Raw genomic sequence first — 21,164 nt, 5'->3', positions numbered from 1 at the left:
CAGCATCTTGCCTCAGCAAGGTATGTTGCTCAGCAAGGGCTGAGACACATCAGTGACTTGGGAGTGGCAAATGCTGCAGCGAAGATGCACTCAGCACCAGCATGTGTGCAAGCCTTGTCCTAGTTGCTGGAACTGGAGTAGCGTTCCAGCCACCGATGCAGCTGCCCCAGTGCAGACAAGGGGAGCAGTGATTTGCATGAGTGGAACTTAGTCATGGAGCAGTTGCAGCTTTCTATATCTATGCCTAGGGTTTGCATAGGGGCAGCCACCACAGCGGCTGGCCATTGGTTGCTTGAAATTGATTTCATTCTTAGTGTAGACAAGACCACATCCCTGGATGTCAGAACTGATCTGAGGTGCGGGAGTACTGGCAGGTTCTTGATGGAATGCACTACCTTTTTCCCAAAGGACCATGGGACTGCTACTGGCCCATGAGATGCCCACAAACAGGCAAGAAGAGGGCTTAGGAGACTGGTCTCATCCAGGTTAGGTTCAGATGTGGGGTTGCAGATTGAGCTAAAGGACAAAGCAGAGCTAGGGATGATGGTGCTGAAATACCATGAGCTGTTCTCAGAGGTCAGGGGCCAAGTCTTCCATTTCCACTGCCTCAGGCTATATTTGCCAAATCTGGCAAATGGATCCCTTTGGGCTTTGGATCCAATCCAGACTCAAAACCATACAGGTAGGGGCCAGATCAGAGGCACAGAAGTTAGGTGGTTCAGAGTTGGGGTTCCAGTTTAAGCCAGAGAGGAGCCTCAAGTCCCAGCTGATGAACAGCACCTCAAACAAGTCAGCTTCCCAGGTGCTATCCTGTGGCATCAGCACTAGGCAGTAGGCTAAGTCTTGACAGGTGGGACTTAACCCATGCCCTTCTGGCCTAGTGGAGGAAACGCTACACGTTAAACCACACAGACAACACCACCCTCAGCAAGTTCGCAGATGACACTAAACTGGGGGAAGAGGTAGATATGCTGGAGGGTAAGGAAATCATGAAGCAGGTCTTCAAGGAATCAATTTTGAAGCACTAAGAGGAAAGTTATCAGGAATAGTTTGCATGGATTCACGAAGGGCAAGTCATGCCTGACTAACCTAAGTGCCTTCTATGATGACATAACTGGCCTGTGGATGAGGGGAAAGCAGTGGACATGTTATTCCTTGACTTTAGCAAAGCTTTTGATACGATCTCCCACAGTATTCTTGCCCTCAAGTTAAAGAAGTATGGGCTGCATGAATGGACTATAAGGTGGATAGAAAGCTGGCTAGATCGTCGGGCTCAACGGGTAGCAATCAATGGCTCCATGTCTAGTTGGCAGTCGGTATCAAGTGGAGTGTCCCGAGGTTCGGTCCTAGGGACGGTTTTGTTCAATATCTTCATGAATGATCTGGAGGATGGTGTGGATTGCACCCTCAGCAAGTTTGCAGATGAAACTAAACTGGGAGGAGTGGTAGATATGCTGGAGAGTAGGGATAGGATACAGAGGGACCTAGACAAATTAGAGGATTGGGCCAAAAGAAATCTGATGAGGTTCAACAAGCAAAAGTGCAGTCTTGCACTTAGGACGGAAGAATCCCATGCACTACTACAGGCTGGGGACCAAATGGCTCGGCACCAGTTCTGCAGAAAAGGACCTGGGGATTACAGTGGATGAGAAGCTGGATATGAGTCAGCAGTGTGCCCTTGTTGCCAAGAAGGCTAACAGCATATTGGGCTGTATTAGTAAGAGCATTGCCAGCAGACTGAGGGAAGTGATTATTCCCCTCTATTAGGCACTGGTGAGGCCACACCTGGAGTACGGTGTCCAGTTTTGGTCCCCCTACTACAGAAGGGATGTGGACAAATTGGAGAGAGCCCAGTGGAGGGCAAGGAAAATTATTAGGGGGTTGGGGCACATGACTTAGGAGGAGAGGCTGAGGGAACTGGGATTGTTTAGTCTGCAGAAGACAAGGGTGAGGGGGGATTTGATACAGCCTCCAACTACCTGAAGAGGGGTTCCGAAGAGGATGGAGCTTCGCTGTTCTTAGTGGTGGCAGATGACAGAACAAGAAGCAGTGGTCTCAAGTTGGAGTTGGGGAGGTCTAGGTTCAATATTAGGAAACACTATTTCACTAGGAGAGTGGTGATTGAGAATGGGTTACCTAGGGAGGCGGTGGAATCTCCATCCTTAGAGGTTTTTAAGGCCCAGCTTGACAAAGCCCTGACTGGGACGATTTAGCTAGTGTTGGTCCTGCTTTGAGCAGGGGGTTGGACTAGATGACCTCCTGAGGTCCCTTCCAACCCTAACCTTCTATGATTCTATGTCCATGTTGGCTGGAGGGCAGGGGGTTAAATACTTTGCTCATCTCTGGCTGCAGTTAGAGTCATGCATAATTTCAGCAATGAAACCCAACCAAGCCATTTGCAAGCCCACAACATGAGCCTACACTAGGCAAGCCTCGCTGTCCCCAGGAAACACAATGACAGGTGTGCCATTGTAGAGAAGGCTCAGAGGTTACACCACCATGATGTCTAACCACACTCAGAGTGGATGAATCTTTGCTAGCACGAATGCACCCTTCCAGACAGACATCAAACTCAATGTGAAACCAACCAGGCACTGGGCTCTTTGCAAACTATTAGGAATCAGTCTTAGTGAAGTCCTAGGAAATGTAATTGTTTTACTTTGGGCATCCAAGACCCTTTGGTTTCTATTGTACGTGCGAGTTTGCCAGAAAACAGTTGGTAATCACATGCCGATGCTGCCTCTGTAACTAGGGAAGAAAGCTACGTGCATGTTTCTGCTAGGCTTGTTTTGCAAAAGATCATCTCTTCCCTTCCTAGAATCAAAGGGGGAAGTTCCCTTCCCAACATACTGCTGCCTAACCCCCACAATGTTCCTTATCGTACGCAGGGTATTCGCTAGCTACATGTAAGCAATTGGCACCATCTTCCTTATTCGCTTGTGAACATGAAATACCCCTCCCTGTTCAGAAATGCTTCAGATATTTACAACCAGAGCTTCAGGGTAAAACAAGCTGTGCCTTCCCACCTAACCAGTATGGACATCAGGGAAAAGCAGCAAGCGTGAGATTCCGCATTATTAACATGCACAGGATTGGGTCTCTTACGAAGCCATGCCCAGAATTATCACACATTTTCAGTTGCTCCGCCGGCCGGTCACCTCAAGAAAGTTGCCTCCATTTGTTCACCTGTCCAGGCTCAAGAAAATTGCACCACGTAGCTTACACTGTTTTTTCAATTAATATCGCTAAACTGGCACAAACCCCTCTGTAGGCAGGTATTCTGGTTTCAGAGTGGCTTATTTTGGATTATCTTATAATCATAAGACATACAATGATCTAAGAGAAGCAGAAGTCCAATGCACTTTTTGCATTAATTTAAAAAAACTTAAGGATGTGTTTAAACAAGCCACAGAAATCAGACATGGAAAATGTTTAATAGGGCACCTAGTCTATAACCTAGAGACTAGCTCTGCTCCCTAGAGGATATTGTCAAATGCTTTGTCCTGTCCAGTTACAACACAAAACCAGGGGGCTTTTGCCATTTCTCCTGCACTGTGAAAGACTATTCCAGAGCTTAAACGGACAACAGAAAAGGTTAGCCTGAATATCCGGAAACATTTCCTAAGCATCCAATAACTCCTAGCTCTCCCTGGGAGCATTCAAACTAAGTCTCAGCCCTCTATACATACATTTTCTTTAAGACTTTCCTCTTCAACCATTTTCCTTCAGTCCCTCCATTATTTTTGATTTTCCTTCTCTGTATTCATTCCAATTTGGAAAAATCTTTCAGGCATTAAGTTTCCCACAACTGCACAAAGTATTGCAGGTGTGCTCACCCCAGGGACACAGATAAATGCACACTCTGGCTACTTGACCACAGCCTTTATGTTTCTACATTTGCAGCTCAAAATTGCTTTCTCTTTTTACTCAATTATTGGATTGCAAGCACCTACCTAATCTGTAGTTCTGTCACACCCCTGGCCTCTTCCAGCATTACGGCTGCCTCAATTTCTCCTTCCTATTGAACAGATGCATTTGGGATTTATACATATTTCTTTACAGCGAACTCATTTTTATGTTTTACTTATGATCCTAAGTTCTTCAGCGGCATTTGTATTGCTTCCCCCCTCCTCACTGGTCTTTGCACCACCTCCCAATTCAGTGTCTGGATTTTGTTATACTGCGTCTTATTCCCTCTTCTAGACCATTAAAGATGATAAATTAGATAGAATTGAACCACTGGCCCTACTAGACTCTTCCAACTTAAAATATATGGCTAGCTATTCTCATTCACTTTGTTCCTTCTCCTATTTTGAATCATACGAGCAAGCTCATACTCAAGCCAATTTAATTAATTCAGGTAAGATTTCATGAGACACCATTAAACGTTTTCACAAAGTTCCAATATTTTATTCCTTTTTTATCCATTGACTGTCGGTCTATCTCGGTTTAACTAGCTGTTGTATGTCTGACATAACTTCTTCAAAACGCAGGCTTTTTACTGCTCCTGGTTCCTTTCTGCTGCTATTTAAATACCATCCAATATTTTAAAACTCTGTTCCAGCCCGATCCTTACACTGAGTCATTACTGGGGTATCTATACGCTTTCCAGGGGAACACAAAGTGACGTGACATACATCTGTTGTGTGGGGGTCTTTCCCATTTCCTCTCACGAGAGGGACAAATTGCATGGGGATTCTGAAAGAACTATACCTATGTTTTGCCAGCTGACGTAGCTCACCGAAGTACATGGGCAAAATGTGAAGACTGGGCTAGGTTTTGGGCTCAAGGCCCTCCATGAAATTGGACTAGGCTCCTCTTAAGACATGAATTCAGTTCCCCAAGCACCCTACAAATATTTCAGAAATAGCTGGGGAAGCACAGAACTACTTGCAGAGTGGGTTGCTATTTGTGCAAATGTGCTGTCCTGGAAGGAAACTTGAAGAACAAGTCCCCTTTTATAATGTATTCTATGCTGGCAAGATGCCCATAAATTAGGAGGAATTCAGGGAAGAGCAACAAAAAAAGCTTAAGGGTCTGAGGGATTAGTTTAGGAGGAACGGACTGAGAGCTACATGTGTGATCCAGTGCTTGGAGCACTGGACTGGGAGTTGGATCTGGGTCCTCTTTGTGGTTCCGTCCCTTGCTCGTCATGTATCCTGGGCAAGTTACATGCCTTCTGTGTCTCCATTCCCCACCCTTGCAAAGGGGTAATCTATTTCCCCACCTTGGTGCAGCAGTTTGACTTTTACAGACTAAAAGTATTAAGCGCTAACAACAAACACTCCTGGACCACATGACAACCCCACTGTGTGATAGAGGAACAGAAGTCTACACACAATTGAACAGAGAAGAGATGCTAGCTGGAGTGATGGGGTGACAGGAAGGGGGACAAATTTAAGACACAGTGGGGGGGGGGGGGGGGAGGAAGTGTCCTGATTCTGGTGTATTCTCCAAAAGGACGTGACAGAAATCTGATTGTCAAAGATATTCTCAACTGAACAAATCACTGAAGGCCCCACCGTAGTCCTTGCTACACAAGGCAGAGTTGCAATTGACTAGCTGACCCAATTAGTCTTTTCTTTCTGATATGTTTCTGTGTTTGTGACTCTGAAGACGTGTGATATTACGCCTTTCGTGTTATGCTTGTCTGCAGCCACCCTGTTCAAATAAAAATGGCAACAAAGCATGACGGCAACAAAGTGTGCATATGAGACTGTACCACTCATTGAAGTACTGGATTAGGAGAGGCTTGCTCTGTTGCCCTGGCTATTTGGTCTCATCCTACCAACCCCCTATCACTGCTATCGTTCAGCAGCTCGGGCTCCTTTCTGTTTTGCGTCTCATCACCCTTGTCCCATCTGTGTTTCCTCTATCCTACATTTCCCTTGCACCCCGATGAGTATCTATAACATATTAACAAGTGTGTGTGGTATAAAATAAAAATTGAAACAAGGCATCTTGTGATGTTCCCTTCTGGTGTTATCTGGACTGGTGATCTGCTAGGTCACTCCAATCCTTGACTCTGGGAGCCAGCCTCACCCTGCTCTGCTGTGAGAGCCCCCACTCCTGGGCTGTTCACGCACAGCCTCTGGCATGTAAGCTGCTCCTTGGATTGTGCAACCGAATGACCCTAGCCAATATCTCCGGTCCCAGACACTACCCTAGAAACCTCCATCTTGCAGTGCCCAGTTATGCCCGCTGGAGGTGCAAGCTTATATGAGTTCATCAATTTAACACAGAAATTGTTATGTACCAGGCTTGTTATCCCAAGGGGAAACTCTGACACACTTCAAACCAAACACACTGCTTCAGGTAAATAAAATTTATCTTTGTAATAAATAAGTGTAAGTGATTGTAAGTAAGTCAGATTTGGTCAAATGAAATAAAAGCAACACACATTCTAAAATGATCTTAACACTTTCAATGTCCTCACAAACTTCGGGCATGGCTACACTTGCAGATGTAAAGCGCTTTGAGTTAAACCAGCCTTCGGAGAGCGCAGTAGGGAAAGCACTGCAGTCTGTCCACACTGACAGCTTCAAGCGCACTGGCATGGCCGCATTTGTGGCACCTGCAGCAACACTGGGAGCGGTGCATTATGGGCAGCTATCCCAGCATGCAAGTGACTGCAACGTGCTTTTCTAATGAGGTGGGGTGAGGGTGGAGTGTGACAGGAGTGTGTTGTGTGCATGTGGGGGAAGAGAAAGTGGGTTTTTGGGGGGCTGAGAGCATGTCAGCATACTGTCTTGTAAGTTCAGACAGCAGCAGACCCCCCTCCCTCCTCTCTCTCTCTCACACACAGCATTCCACACTAATGGTTGCTTTGTCTCGGAGCAGATAAGCAGCCGGCTGTCAGAAACGGAGCTTTGGAAGGGCATATCTGCATTCCTGCAGTGATTCAAAAACAATTACAAGAGTGGCCACTTGACTTAAGGGGATTATGGGATGTTTCCAGAGGCCAATCAGAGCACAGTAAAGCAACACCTCGTTCACACTGACACCCGGGCATTTTAGCCAAGGTGCAGCAAACGTTATTCCACTCGCCGAGGTGGAGTACCAGAAGCACTCTACCTGCGGAGTCAGAGCACTCTACGTGCCTTGCCAGTGTGGATGGGTAGTGAGCTAGGCCACCCAGGGCTGCTTTAATACACTCTAACTCGCAAGTGTAGCCAAGCCCTTAGATGCTTCTCACCATAGGCTGGCTGGTTGCTCTTCAGCCAGGCTCTCCCCTTTGATCAGCGCTTCAGTCACTTGGTGTGGTGTCTGTAGATGTAGGTGGGAGAGAGAGAGATAGCGAGCGTGGCAAACGTCTCTCCCTTTTATCACGTCCTTTCTTCCCTCTTGGCTTTGCCCCCCCTTCAGAGTCAGGTGAGCGATACCTCATCGCAGTCCCATACGGACCAAAGGAAGGGGGGTGACTCACTGGAGAGTCTAACAGATCCTTTTGCTGTTGCCTAGGCCAGCGTCCTTTGTTCCGTTGAGGCTGGGCTGGGTTTGTCCCATACATACCCTGATGACGTGTGAACTGCCCCTCTGTTCTTGGAGAGTTTTTACCTGGGCTTGCTTTAAGCCATGAGGACATATTCTCAGCCTCATAACTATATACATGAAATTATAACCTATAACATGACTGTAACAATCACTATAACAACCCTGCTCAGTGCATCATGAGCCTTCCGAAGACACCCAACATGACGAACTTTGCATTGGATACCACACAATCATTTTATAAAGATGAACATGGGGGTGCAGGGGGTTCCCCTGAGGTACACAGCGTCACAGCATCTGTCTGCCATCACCCCGGACCCTTGCCTTGTATGTGATTATCCCTTCCCCACATCTTTTACCCGCTCTTGCGACTTTTCGGAGCACTCAGTCCTTGGGGCAAGCACTGTTGTCCTGTAGGACTGTGACATGACTAGCGCTTTTTGGGCACATCCGCAGTTCACTGTTACAAGCGCGGAAAAGTCGTTGCCTTTCTGAACCCAGCGTCAGACACCTCCATTGTCTTTGCTGCCACTTGGCAAAGCTACGTTCCAGAGACTCCACTCAGTGCCACTGATGTTACTCAGAAAGCTACGGACAGCAGTGAGATGGGCCAGAATCACGTCCAACCAAGGCTGCAGTGGCCAGGGAAAGTTACGAGAAACAGCAGCAGCAAGATGAGTAGCTGTTATACATGGGGAAGATGATGCAAAAGCAGAAGCTGTGGACAAATGGTTGAAACCTTTCTTCCTCTCTTCACGCAGCAGCTGGGAAAAACACAGTGCAGCAGAGACCCAGCCTGTCTGCGGTGGCAGGAGACACTGGAGCGGAAGATGCAGACACCTCCCTCTTCCTTCCAGAGAGAAGCTTCATGGTTATCAGACCTTTAACTAGCCAGAAATCAACACAACACACACCATTCCCCGGCAGGGTTAAGACAGCACCTTGGTAGGAACCCTAGCACCTGTCACTCCAGATCCTAGAAAAAGAGGGAGCTCTAGGTTTCTCTGGCCCATACTAACAAGCCCCCCATCTGTGCCTTTTACAACTCCTCCTGGCTAGCGGGTGTTTGGCAAGTTCTTCAAAACTCCCAAGATGCGCCTTTAGCCTCAGCAGCATGGCAATTCCACATTTCCAATACTTTGCTGAGTCTTACCCTTGCTTACAAGTGGGGTAAGCATCAACAAAGCCAGCTGAGAGTTTCTTTGGGGTTTGCACACATGGAGCAATCTTGGTTATTGAAATCAGTACAAACGAATCCTCCTGAGAGACAAGACCTCAGATAAATTGCACATGAGCACATCCTGTTCTTTGTGCTTAATGCTGAAGTGACTGAAGACCTGCTCGTGTAGCTTTCTGCTTCAAAATTCCAAATCAGAAGCATATTGCTACCAGGAGAATTTCCACTTTTTCAAACCTAAACTTGTATGCTTTTGGAGGGCAGGGCTGTATTTTTCTATGTTTGTACAGCACCTAGCACAATGGGGCTCTGACCTCATCGGTTTCTAGGTGCTACCACAATACAAGTGTTAAATAAATAATAATCCTTCATTGCCAAGGAGTGGACAATCAGATAGGTTATTATCCTGTATCTACCTTCTGAGAGTCTATGCTAGGTTTTTCTCTTGCTGAAATACTCTCTAGCCTAAAGCCACTTTTAAAAATTTTCAGTGGAGACCACTCAGTTGGTCTGAGAATTTTCAAGAGTATGAGAAAAGGCCTACATCGATCCAAAATAGTTTTGAATAGAACACTTTTCAGGGAGTTCTGAGAGAGCGAGAGTAGCTCCAAAGTTTGTTTGTTTTTGGTTATGTCACGTTACCAGGCAAACATGAACAAAGACAGAAAGAAATGTTTCACTGTTAAAGGAAAATCAGTTTTAATATTAAAGATTTCAAGCCCCACAAATAAACGCCATCCAGGCACAGCCGCAAAGAATCGAGTTCACGGAAACTTTAACACTAAACGAGTCTGATATAATCTATAGCCCACCACCAAACATTCAAAACTTCAGCTAAAATAATGTTGTGTCTTAACAAAAGCTCTTCCTAGTTTAGTAGAAAGCTTGTTTCAATAACGCTAGACTTCAGAGTGTCACCGCTATATAAACCCTGCCTGTTTTAATTTTTTAGTTCATCAGAACATTTCCTAGTTTCCAGGATAATTAAACCCATTCCCTCATCCCCATCTCTACAATGCCAAGGCCCAGTGTGGAAGAGGACAGAACTCCCAAAGCCCGCTCTGGAATGTTCAAACCCTTAAATGCTTGGCATCTCTCTTTAAAAGAGAGAGAGTTTATTTTAAAAGCCGCTTTAATAGCAGCTGGGAATTACCAGGGAGGCACTTTGTTATGCGATTTCCCAGCTGCTGACCCTATTCACAAGAACAAGGCCTGATGCATACTCCCAGCTCCAGAACGTGTGCTGCAGGCCGATCTTACAAGGCCATCTATAATGAGCAACATAAGCTGTTGAAAGAGCCAGTTCTGCACTCCGGCTGCCCCTTTTACCACATTCAGGATCCCTTTTAAAGTCCTGTTCGTCTTTTTGCATCCCTGCTAGCTAGTTCAATTGCAAGATTACTGTAACACTTGCTCGATTATCTTTCAGACATTCACTGGAAAAAGTTGTCGTCCTGCACTTTGCCCAGGCACAGTGGAGAAGGGTTGATTTTAAACGGCAAATGTCAGCATTTTATGTTTTATTGCAAGAAGCTCGTTTTATATACACAAGAGCACCTACGCATACCAAGTATGCAGATGGCATTTACGGCTATGTAAGGGCATTCATTTCCTTGCCCAGGAGTGGTCCTACGTGTTAATAACTGCTCCTGATGGCAGACACTCCTAGTAGGACGGCACTGCACCACCCGTATGGAGGAGACCAAAAGAGTCTGCAAGTAGACACTGAATGGCTCATGACACTCACCCCAAGAACAGGACAATGCCAACCGGAAAACAGAGGTCACTGAGAGCTGTTTTCCCTGTGCTGACACCTCCCTCCCCCACCCCACATCTCAAACTTTTTCTTAACATAAAGCATCTTAGGAGAGATCAGCTCGTGGGAAGCCTCCCACTCATCAGTCCCATTTGCAATCATGCAACACCTCCTTCCGTGAAAAGGTATTCACGGTTAGCTTTAAACAGAAAACAAACAAACAGTGTAATGCAGGCAGTGTTCTGCCACTGTTAAGAAATATTAATCACCATCCCCTTTTGGCTCATCTTTTCATTCACTGCCTCCTCCCCATCTGTTCTGTTCCTGCCATCCCTCCTCCACCACACACTCCACCCTGCTGCCTGAGCCTCCACATCTTTCTGGCATATACCTTACCTCTTTCCCTTTCCCGCTCGCACATGCTGCCCTTTATCCCTTCATGCGCCCCTCCTACTGGATAACTTCAGACTCGGAGGCTCCTTTTCCTTTCCAAGGCAGCAGCAGGCACGGGAGGAGTATCAGGCTGGCTCCTTGTTAGCTGCCGAGCTGATAGGAAGCCCGCTGTGCTGCAGAAGCGGCTGGCAGTGTTGCCATGTTACCTGCCAACTCCCCATGGACCCCCCAACAGGCGCACCACACCTGGGGACTAAACTGGCTTTCCTTATCTTCACGGCCCTTCGTGGCATCCCCACCGGCCCAAACGAGCCCGGGTCTCGTCTTCTATTGCCCCTTCCACGCTACCATTTCCCACATCCTCTCCCTCCCCCACCCGCTCCTGGGTCAGAGGTATATTGCCCCACTCCTTCTGCACAGGGCAACTGCCTCCACTCAGAGGAGAATGGGTGCTTTGGATCCTCAGGGCCTAGAGCCACAAAGCAGCAGATCGGCCAGCCTGCCAGGCAGCTCCCCGCCCCAATAAGTCAGAGTGAAGAACCCCACAGACCCTGAGCCTTCCAAGTTCCCGCGGATTAAATGCACTTGAGTAGCTAGAAGGGAGGAGCAGACACGTATCACTCATGCAACCAGGGAGAGAGAGCTTACGGCTTAAAGGAAGGCGTCCTGGTGAACTCGAGGCCCAAACTCTTACCCCCACCATGACGTCTATGGGAGAGTGGGAAAGTTTGGCTAGTTTTCCCTCTCGGTTCTTCTTTAAAAAGTCACCCTAAGGAAAGAGATTCTAGGAACAGCTAGAGACCCCATTCTGATCCACCGCCCTCCCCACCCCCCTTTCTATAAGTCAGACTTTGATCTTCCACTGCAGGTTTCTTTCTAAAGGTTAATCTACTAGTAATTGCACTTGTTTCTAACCCATACTTGCCTGCCTTGACTACAGCCATCAATTATTTTCTAAGTTCTGTGCAAGGCTGCAATGGTAAATAGCAATCGCCTGCCTAGGGAGATCAACATCACAGCAAGAAAGAGAGGTAAACAGCACAGCATTAGCTTAGTTAGTCTGCAAACAAAAGCCTGAAATGCTAGCTTAGGGGGATGCAAACTTCTCCCATCCCAGTTAACGTGGTGTTAACTCTGAAGCTGAACGATGACTGTTTACCTCAATGCTTCCTCTTATTTCACCAATATTTTAGTAGTAACATTTAGATAATGGGAGTTTATCCTTTGTTGCTTGATGCAGCAGCAGTTATTCTAATAGTGAATGTAACAAAGGTAGGGCTGCTCTTTAATAATCTTGTATCTGCATCTGTCGCATATAATGGAATGGTTACTTCACCCTGTGGGTATGTCTGGGTTGCATCTTGGGGGAGAGAGGGGAGATTGAGCAAGAAGCCTTACTGGCTCCAGCCTGCTCTCTTTGGGGAGCACTCAACCTAGTGTGAACAGGGTGGGTCAGAGAAAGAGGGGTGGGGGGGCAGACCGAGTACCCCAGACACACAGGACAATCAGAGCTCTGCTAGGAGAACGTCAATAGGTTCCGTTCAGTTACAGGAAGAGAAGAGGAAAACCTGTCTAGCTCAATTTGTAGTGAAGGGCAAGATTAGAAGAGATTACGTTCCCACTGCTAAATAAAACCCCTTAGTTTTAAGAAGGCTGTTAGTCGCTATCCTTGCTCACAGGTTCCTGACGGGGGGGCAGGCAGGTGCCTGGAACCCAGTCAGGCCTGCAGTTTGATCAGTGGCTGGTGATGTACCCAGGTCCTGGTCTGAGTTTGGTAAAATTATGAGATTCCCCCCCCAAGACAGGAAAAGGCAGGGGGCTGACCACCTGAAAAGGTGCACTCAGAGACCAGAAGGGAGGAAAAGATGGAGCTAGCTCTGTAACAGTGATGGGAGTCTGGCTGTTTCTGGGGGGGGGTCTCTCCTCTCAAAGCACCAGAGAACCTGCCCCTACTTCAGAAAACCACCACAGATGCCCCCTGAGTGCAGAGGCCTTTCCTGCTCCTCACTTTCCATGGATCCGCCATCTTGGCCGCCAGTAAATAACAGCTATCCAGAGGGGAGGAAAGATCCCGGTGTGCTGCTGGAGAAATGAGAAGAGGCCGGGGGAGGTGACAGCACAGATGAAGAATCCGAGCAGGAAGGGTGGGTTTGGAATACAGACACGGCCACTCTCTGCCACGCAGGGAGCTCCCAGGCCCCATGCCTGCTCAAAGGCAGTAGGGCGTGGGCAGGAAGCGAACGAACAGGTGCTTTCACTCTGCTCCCGCTTGCCTGGCAGCTCTTGCTGCCTCCACTGAACACACTAAACCCACCTGCACCAGATGGCCTCCCAAGAGAGCAGCTCCTGACTCATCTGTAACAGGGCCATCAGCAAGTCACCTAGTCCTAGAGGAAGACTGACAGATACCCGGCTGATATTTAGCTGACTTCTGAGGGCTGGATTTCTCTCTCTCTCTCTCATACACACACTCACTCTCTCTCCCTTTTGTGGCATGATCTAACAGGAAAAAAAAGTTACGGAAAAATGGTGAGAACAAGAGGAGAAACCTTGACTGACAGGCTTAAAAAAAACTGCAAGGGGGGGGAGAGGACACAACAACCACGGCTCCAAGGAAAGGTTGCTTGGCACCGAAACACACAGGCATTCCCGTTTAGTACCAAACTCCCCAGGGCACCCTCCAAGTGTTTATTCAGCAACTTCTACATTTTCTTCTCAACAAGCTGGCCTGGTAAACTGTTGCCATGAGGGACAATCTGCGTTGGGAGCCACACCCGCTGAGACCGTTAACTCTGTGGTGGAACGCCACACAGCAATACACAAGGCACTCAAGGAACAAACTCAGCTCGGACCATTTGAGAGCGCCCAGTTCTATTGCCATGACAGCAGCTGCTCCCTGCTGCTATTACAACCGTTTGCCTATGCATAGCAAGACAAGCAATATGTTAATTATCTGCTAAACAGCAAAGCCTAGAGCCCAAATATGGTCAGGCCCCCATTGTGCTATGCACTATACAGACACACACAAACTGAACAGCTTATATTGTTAACAGACCAAACAAAAGGTGGAATGGGAAACTGAGGCACAGAGAAAGAAAGTGACTTTCCCAAGGTCACCCAGCAGGTCCGTGGCAGAGATGAGAACAGAACCCAGGTCTTCTGACTTCCAGTCGAGTACCCTCCCCAGGGGGTCATGCTACCTCTCAGCAAGCAGAGAGTACCCCACAACCTGGTCAAGAATACTTGTCCCCTATATTTGCCCCCAGTTCTTCAAACCCCCATATGTCTTGCCTCTGAACAGGGACAGGAGGAAACCCCTTTCCCCTGATGCAATAAGTGTTGACTCCTTGCACATGTGCAGATTTCCACGACAGAAGCAGAGAACAGCTACTCATGGTAAGAAATACAAATATAATCACCTCCTTGCCGATAAAAGCAAGCCATCACCTGCACTCAGGAGTCCCTTGCCATGGCTGCTTCAGGTCTGTAACATACAGAACATTTATAGGGTATGAAAAATACTGGACTGGTTACACAGTGTAAGTTGGAGGGATCTGGTCTCATGACTCAGCTCAGTGCGGGAAGCAGCTCTTGGCTCCCGTAGTCCGGCCCTCCGGAGTGGTGATCCCAGCTCTGCCAAGGACTCGCTGTGTGACCTCGGGCCAGACGCGTGACCTCATCTGAAAGACGGGCAGTAAGAGTGACTTGCGTCTCGGGCGGGGTTGGGAGGATGAAGTGTCTGTGGTGCATTTTGAATAATAAGTGAAGCTGTGTGAGGGATCTGGCTCCCGGTTTGGGTTTTTAGTTTCATTCACACACACACACCTCTCTCTCTCCCTCATTACAGAGGGGGGAAAAAGACTGTTAGCTGAAGGTTTCTGCAGCTGGCTTACCAGCCCCAGACAGGGCTAGCCGTCCTATGAACTAAGAATGTGGCTTTTGATCGCAAGTGCTCAGCTCACGGAAATCACACAAGCAGGCTGTAGAAAGACAAAAAAAAAAAAGAGCTCTCTTATAATTCAAAGTTGGTTCCTGTACGCAGATAACACAACCTGTATCTGCCGCTGTTCTGCCCACGAAGACTTGTCAGAACAGTCATTCTATCCCGATGTGGGGGAGTGGCAGGCGAGCACTACGCAACGATGCCAAAAGATCCGACTCCAGCCAGCTATTTAGGATTTCCATTTTGGTTCAGCCACCCCGATCTTCCTCGAAGCCTGGTTCTATTTTGAAAGCACTGGCAGGAGCAACTCAATACAAGGGTAATTCTGGTGGGCTGGCAGGGCTACAAATCCCCTTTTTCACACCGTAATGACTGAATCGTGTCTTCGTATCTGACAACACTTCAGAAGACAAATGAGTTTTCTATCTCCACTAGCTTTTGCAAAAGAAACATTTTCTGATGCTCCCTTTTGGAGAGTTCCCCCACTCCTCTTCATATTCCTTTCATTCCTCTACCCTATGGGTTCTCAACAGGGCAGTAAGTTACCAAAGGTCTGAGGAGGGGAGAGGCTGCAACCACAACCCTTTTCTTCCTGGCTAATCCAGCTTTCTCCATCACCCCTTCAATGTCAATTGCTTCCCCACAAACACACATGTTCTGTGAATACTACCCAAATCTGTATGCCAAGTCAGAACTCGGGATCGGGTGTTTCTCCTCCCCCCTCCCCCCCCATTCCTTTCTGATCACTGGTCCAGGAGCCCAAAGAGTTTTCTGGATCAGAAAAATGCATCTAGCCTCAACAGTCTGCAATATCAGATGACCCCAGGACAATGGATGCCCACCTGCTTACAGGGAGCCTCAAAAGTGAAGCAGAAAAAAGAAGAGGAAGATAAAACACAGGATTTGCCATACCACCAGATCAAATCATTTACCCATCAAGTCTGATATTCTACCTCGAGCAGTCACCAACACCTGACAGTTCAGAGAAAGGAAATAAAACCAGTTAGCCAGGTGCTTTATGATTATATATCAACGTATAGAGAGGGAATCCCCTTCCTGGTCTCTGCAATCAGCTCATGTCCTGATGCATGAGACTGATTTACCTGTATCTTAGATCTGGGGGGCGGGGCGGGGACAGAGCACATCATGCAGGTTTCTCAATGTTAAAGATCAAGTCCGACTTCCAACCTGACAATTGCGGCAAAATATGCAGGCAAGTTCAACTGGAAAGACTCCGAGTCAATCTACCATCATGCACAGAACTCTGCGTGGGAACTGCTATTGCCCTGTTTCCCCCCACTTGCAACAGGACAACACACAAAACTGCTTTCAGCTCCCAAGTTAAGCACCGGTGATCTTCAGTGACGTAGAGAGGAAATTATTGGGCAATATTAAAAAGATGAGATGCAGCAAATTTACCATTGATTGGATGCATACCATAGCACAAAGACCTACATAGAAAATGGATCCCTCCCACCCATGCCTTTCTAATCACCCAGTGTCATGGGAAACTAAACCTGACATCCAGTCAAGATACAAGAGACTAAGAGTAAAAATATTTCTAAGATAAAAACTTGCCTTCCAGGAAACCAGCTGCCTACAAACACGGCACAGCTGCAGACACCCCCTATAAACTCCATGCAGCCTGCATAGACTTTGAGTTCGAGGGGAGGGAAAGGAGATATTACAGCTGATCAGATGTAAGAGGCTCTTAGCAAAGTGGTCCAGCAATCTCATCTGAAATTCATACAGTTGCGATGAGCTTGTCTGCAGATCCCACACAGCTGAGAATCAGCACTTACGTGAACTGCACACACAGCAATTCATTACATCAACATCCCTTTTCCAGTTGCTTTTCGCCAACCCCCCACTCCCAACCCACATACTCTCCAAACACTTTCTATGGGAGTGGAGCAAAACCCTATACTATTTGACCAGCAAATCCTCAGAATACCATCACCACCCTCTTTGGTGGAGTTAACCAAGATCCCAATGTCCTTTATGGTCATTGATCAAAGCTCAGCACATCTGTGAGAGGTAGATGAATAGGTAGAGAGAGATTTCTTTGACAGAGTAACAAGCCTTGTGGATGGGGGGAAGCAGTAGACGTGGTATATCTTGATTTTAGTATAGCTTCTGATACTGTCTCGCATGACCTTCTCATAAACAAACTAGGGAAATACAACCTAGATGGATCTGCTAGAAGGTGGGTGCATAACTGATTGGAAAACCATTCCCAGAGAGTAGTTATCAGTGTTTCGCAGTCACGCTGGAAGGCCACATTGAGTGGGATACCGCAGGCATCAGTTCTGTTCAATATCTTTATCATTGATTTAGATAATGGCATAGAGACTACACTGATAAAGTTTGTGGACGATACAAATCTGGGAGGCGTTCCAAGTGCTTTGAAGGATAGGATTAAAATTCAAAATGATGTGGACAAACTGGAGAAATGGTCTGAAGTAAACTAGGATGAAATTCAATAAGGACAAATGCAAAGTACTCCACTCAGAAAGGAACAATCAGTCGAACACATACAAAATGGAAAATGACTGCCTAAGAAGGAGTACTGTGGAAAGGGATCTAAGAATCATAGTGGATCACAAGCTAAATATGAGTCAACAGTGTAATACTGTTGGAAAGAAAAAGAAAGCAAACATTCTGGGATGTATTAGCAGGAGCATTGTAAACAAGGCACAAGAAGTAATTCTGCCGCTCTATGCCAAGCTGGTTAGGCCTCAGCTGGAGTATTGTGACCAGTTCTGGGCACCACATTTCAGGAAAGATGTGGACAAACTGGAGAAAGTCCAGAGAAGAGCAACAAAAATGATTCAAGGTCTAGAAAACATGACCTATGAGGGAAGATTTTAAAAATTGGGTTTGTTTAGTCTGGAGAAGAGAAGACTGAGAGTGGACATGATAGCAGTTTTCAAGTACATAAAAGATAATTACAAGGAGGAGGGAGAAAAATTGTTCTCTTTAACCTCTGAGAAAATGACAAGAAGCAATGGGCTTAAATTGCAGAAAGGGCGGTTTAAGTTGGCCATTAGGAAAAACTAACTAGCTGGACACTTAGGAAAACACTGGAATAAACTGCCTACAGAAGTTGTGGAATCTCCATCAGTGGAGATTTTTAAGAGCAGGTTAGAGAAACACCTTTCAGGGATGGTCTCGAGAGAACACTTATTCCTTCCTTGAGTGCAGGGGACTGGATTAGAAGACCTCTTGAAGTCCCTTCCAGTCCTACAATTCTTTGATTAAGTGACTTGGCCAAGGTCAAACAGCAAGTTGGTGTTAGAGCTGGAAGAGAACCCAGACCTGATGTACTCCCTTGCTCTAACACCTAGGATAGACTTCTGTTCAGTACCTGGTGTATGGGATTACATGTTTATGGGAGTCCTATCTTTCCAGGTCACAACAATACATTTCCTAGTGAAAATTTTCAGTATGACAGACATGAACCCCTCTTTAGCAGTGCAATGAAGAATTCAGACAGATATGGGTAATATACAAAAGAACTGGAACCAAACTACAGCAAGGAAATACTCCCTCCAGTTGTCAGAAGCCTGCAGGTTCCATTTACATTCGTATTTCTTCCCTTTACACCTACTTTTTATACTCTACAAAAGGGATTTTCTAGCGTGGGTCTTTGGGAAAATCCCCATCACTGAGAGCTGCCCATCCACTACCCCTCTCAATTACTAAAAAGAAAAGGAGTACTTGTGGCACCTTAGAGACTAACCAATTTATTTGAGCATAAGCTTTCGTGAGCTACAGCTCACTTCATCGGAGTGAGCTGTAGCTCATGAAAGCTTATGCTCAAATAAATTGGTTAGTCTCTAAGGTGCCACAAGTACTCCTTTTCTTTTTGCGAATACAGACTAACACGGCTGTTACTCTGAAACCTCTCAATTACTGTCACCCATGGCTATATCTAGGGCCCTACCAAATTTATGGTCCATTTTGATCAATTTCACAGCCAGAGGTTTTTAAAACTGGTCAATTTCACGTTTTCAGGTGTTTATATTTGAATTTTCACCACGTTGTAACCGTGGGGGTCCCATCCCCAAAAAGGTCGGGGGGGGGATCACAAAGATGTTGTAGGGGCGGTTGCGGGATTGCCACCCTCACTTTGCAGAGATTCCTGCAGCCGGGGAAGTTCTGGGAAGCGGGTCTGATCTCCCCGCCAAGAACAGCCAAGCAGAGGAAGAGGAAGTCCTGTCCCTCCCCAGCCTGGAGGACTAGCAGCTGGAGCCCAGCAAATGCCCCCAGCCTTGTCCCTCTTTCTCCCCTCCAACAGCTAAATTTCACAGGGCAGGTCTGATTTCATGGTCCACGACGTGGTTTTCACTGCCGTGGATTTGGATATCCATAAGCAGGATCAAAACTGCAGCAACTGCTCCTGATGAAGGGCTACCATGAGTGACGCTAGCTTTATCAACAGCTAAATGTGCAGCAGTTACAGCTACTACAGAATTTGCTTTGGTTTTTTAATCTACGAAGAAGTGTGACCACAAATAACCCCTCCTTTCCCGGACAGTTCAAAACTATATTTAGATCACTCATTGTCGTGTTCCAACCTGTTCCCCACAACCATCTAACACCAGCTTCCTTTGTCCCTTCCTATCATCTGGTCATGCTTGGCATAAGCAGGCTTTTCTGTCGCTCCCATCATCCTGAACAGCCTTCTTGTATCCATCGTCTTTCCATTTTACTTCAAATCTCTTTTAAACACATCATTTAACCTTCACCTGAACCACTTAACGTTGCCTGAGCCATATAGGACTCAAGATTTAGGATCTCTACAGTGCTTTTGCAGAAATCAGAGACCAGCAGAAAAGTTTCAATTAAAAACAAAATTTTAGAAGAAGCAGTTAGAAAACCATTCCCTTGCAGTGTCTGCAACTCATACTGTAGCACTCAGCTAGAACTTGCGAGACATTAACACCAACTATCAAATCCTGTCCAATCTGAGAGAAATACAAAAGAACCAGCAGACACAGAAATGATTCTTTTAAAAGTACTTTTGGTTTTAAGCTCATGTGCGATATATTAGTAACAGGTAAGGTTATTTAAAAAAACAGAGGCTCTGATTTTTAAACTGAGAGCCTCTTTAATTTATAAACGCAACAAAGGCTGGGGGGGGAGGGATAGCTCAGTGGTTTGAGCATTGGCCTGCGAAACCCAGGGGTTGTGAGTTCAATCCTTGAGGGGGCCATTTAGGGATCTGGGGCAAAAATTGGGGATTGGCCCTGCTTTGAGCAGGGGGTTGGACTAGATGACCTCCTGAGGTCCCTTCCAACCCTGATATTCAACTCAATTCATGGGGGAAACAAAGCAACACACTGACTGATGCTGCAATTCTGATGACCATGCCAGGTTCTGCAGGGAGTTCTAACTATACCACAATAATGAGAAGGATTGGCTGGCCTGAAAGGAAATCACCTCTACAGGGCAAGCACCATCAGAGAGAAGAAATAAAAGGGGAACGTGAGGAGGTGAAATTCAAACAACCCATCTTAAAGGGGGGAAATGCCAAAGATATCCCCTGCTCCACCAACCGGCAAGGTCACGTCTTCACTACAGAACCCACTCAAGTTATCTGCACTCAAGTTACTCCTCTCACATTAGCCTAGCTTGAGTGAACACAACCATACTATGAAATAACACTCAGCATGATCACTCTGAGCAGTTTAACTGCCAATGAGTTGTGCTAAGTTGATCTGTAGCCCACACCTAGGCTTAGCAGAATTCGGGGGTGGGAGGGTGGTTACTCATTTCAACAGATAATACTTCTGCTTATTTTAAGCTTTTTATTTTTATCTATTTCAGTTTTCATAGTTGTGGGAAATTGGGGGGGCAGACAAGGGAAAGAGGTCAGAAATTATTTAATGACAGTAGACATTGAGACTCTAAATTAAAGGCTTGTAACAGTTAAAACACACAATCAGCATCATGTGTCAAAATACACAAAGTAAATATCTTTAAATCAAACTCTGACAGGTTCTCAAGCAGCATTCTTCTTACTTTGCCTACCCATACATTTCAATGACTGTTGATGGAAATATTTTTTCATCTGTGAGCGTGTAAGGTAAAACTGACATTTACTGATAAAAATCTAAGGCGTCAAAGCCTATCTACACCAGAGGGGCCAGGCAACTCGAGTTAAAGCACCACCACCACTCAAGGTAAGTGTTTGTGTGTGGACAGGACTAGAGTTAACTCTGCAGCGAAGACAAGCCTTAAGAGATACAAACTTAAAAAAACCCTCACAATCCCACCCCTGTGATTAGCCACTTGGTACTTCTCTACACAGACTGCCCTACTGACTGATCAGTTAGCTGGTTGTGTGCAAGTGGATATACAGAAGCTCTCCCAGCACTACTGGCGTGAGAATAAGCCTA

The 21,164-nt window shown here is 46.5% G+C and overlaps 1 protein-coding gene across 4 annotated transcripts in view; it reads right to left on the bottom strand.

Annotated features, from left to right (window-relative positions):
- Nucleotides 1-21,164, bottom strand: part of PTP4A3 (protein tyrosine phosphatase 4A3) — a 169,937-nt gene that overhangs the window by 134,882 nt on the left and 13,891 nt on the right. Inside the window, exon 1 of one of the 4 annotated variants that reach the window (XM_084618696.1) lies at nt 10,821-11,014. The exons of 2 other annotated variants lie outside the window; for them this stretch is intronic. The gene's annotated coding sequence lies outside the window, so the exon portion shown is untranslated. Of the gene's footprint in view, nt 1-3,953; nt 3,973-10,820; nt 11,015-21,164 lie in introns of those variants that run through there. One more of the 4 variants, XM_084618695.1, reaches the window with a different exon arrangement.

This window comes from Lepidochelys olivacea (genome assembly GCF_965140295.1).
Source record: "Lepidochelys olivacea isolate rLepOli2 genome assembly, chromosome: 2".
Taxonomy (NCBI): Eukaryota; Metazoa; Chordata; order Testudines; family Cheloniidae; genus Lepidochelys; species Lepidochelys olivacea.
This window is presented reverse-complemented; position numbering and strand designations above follow the sequence as displayed.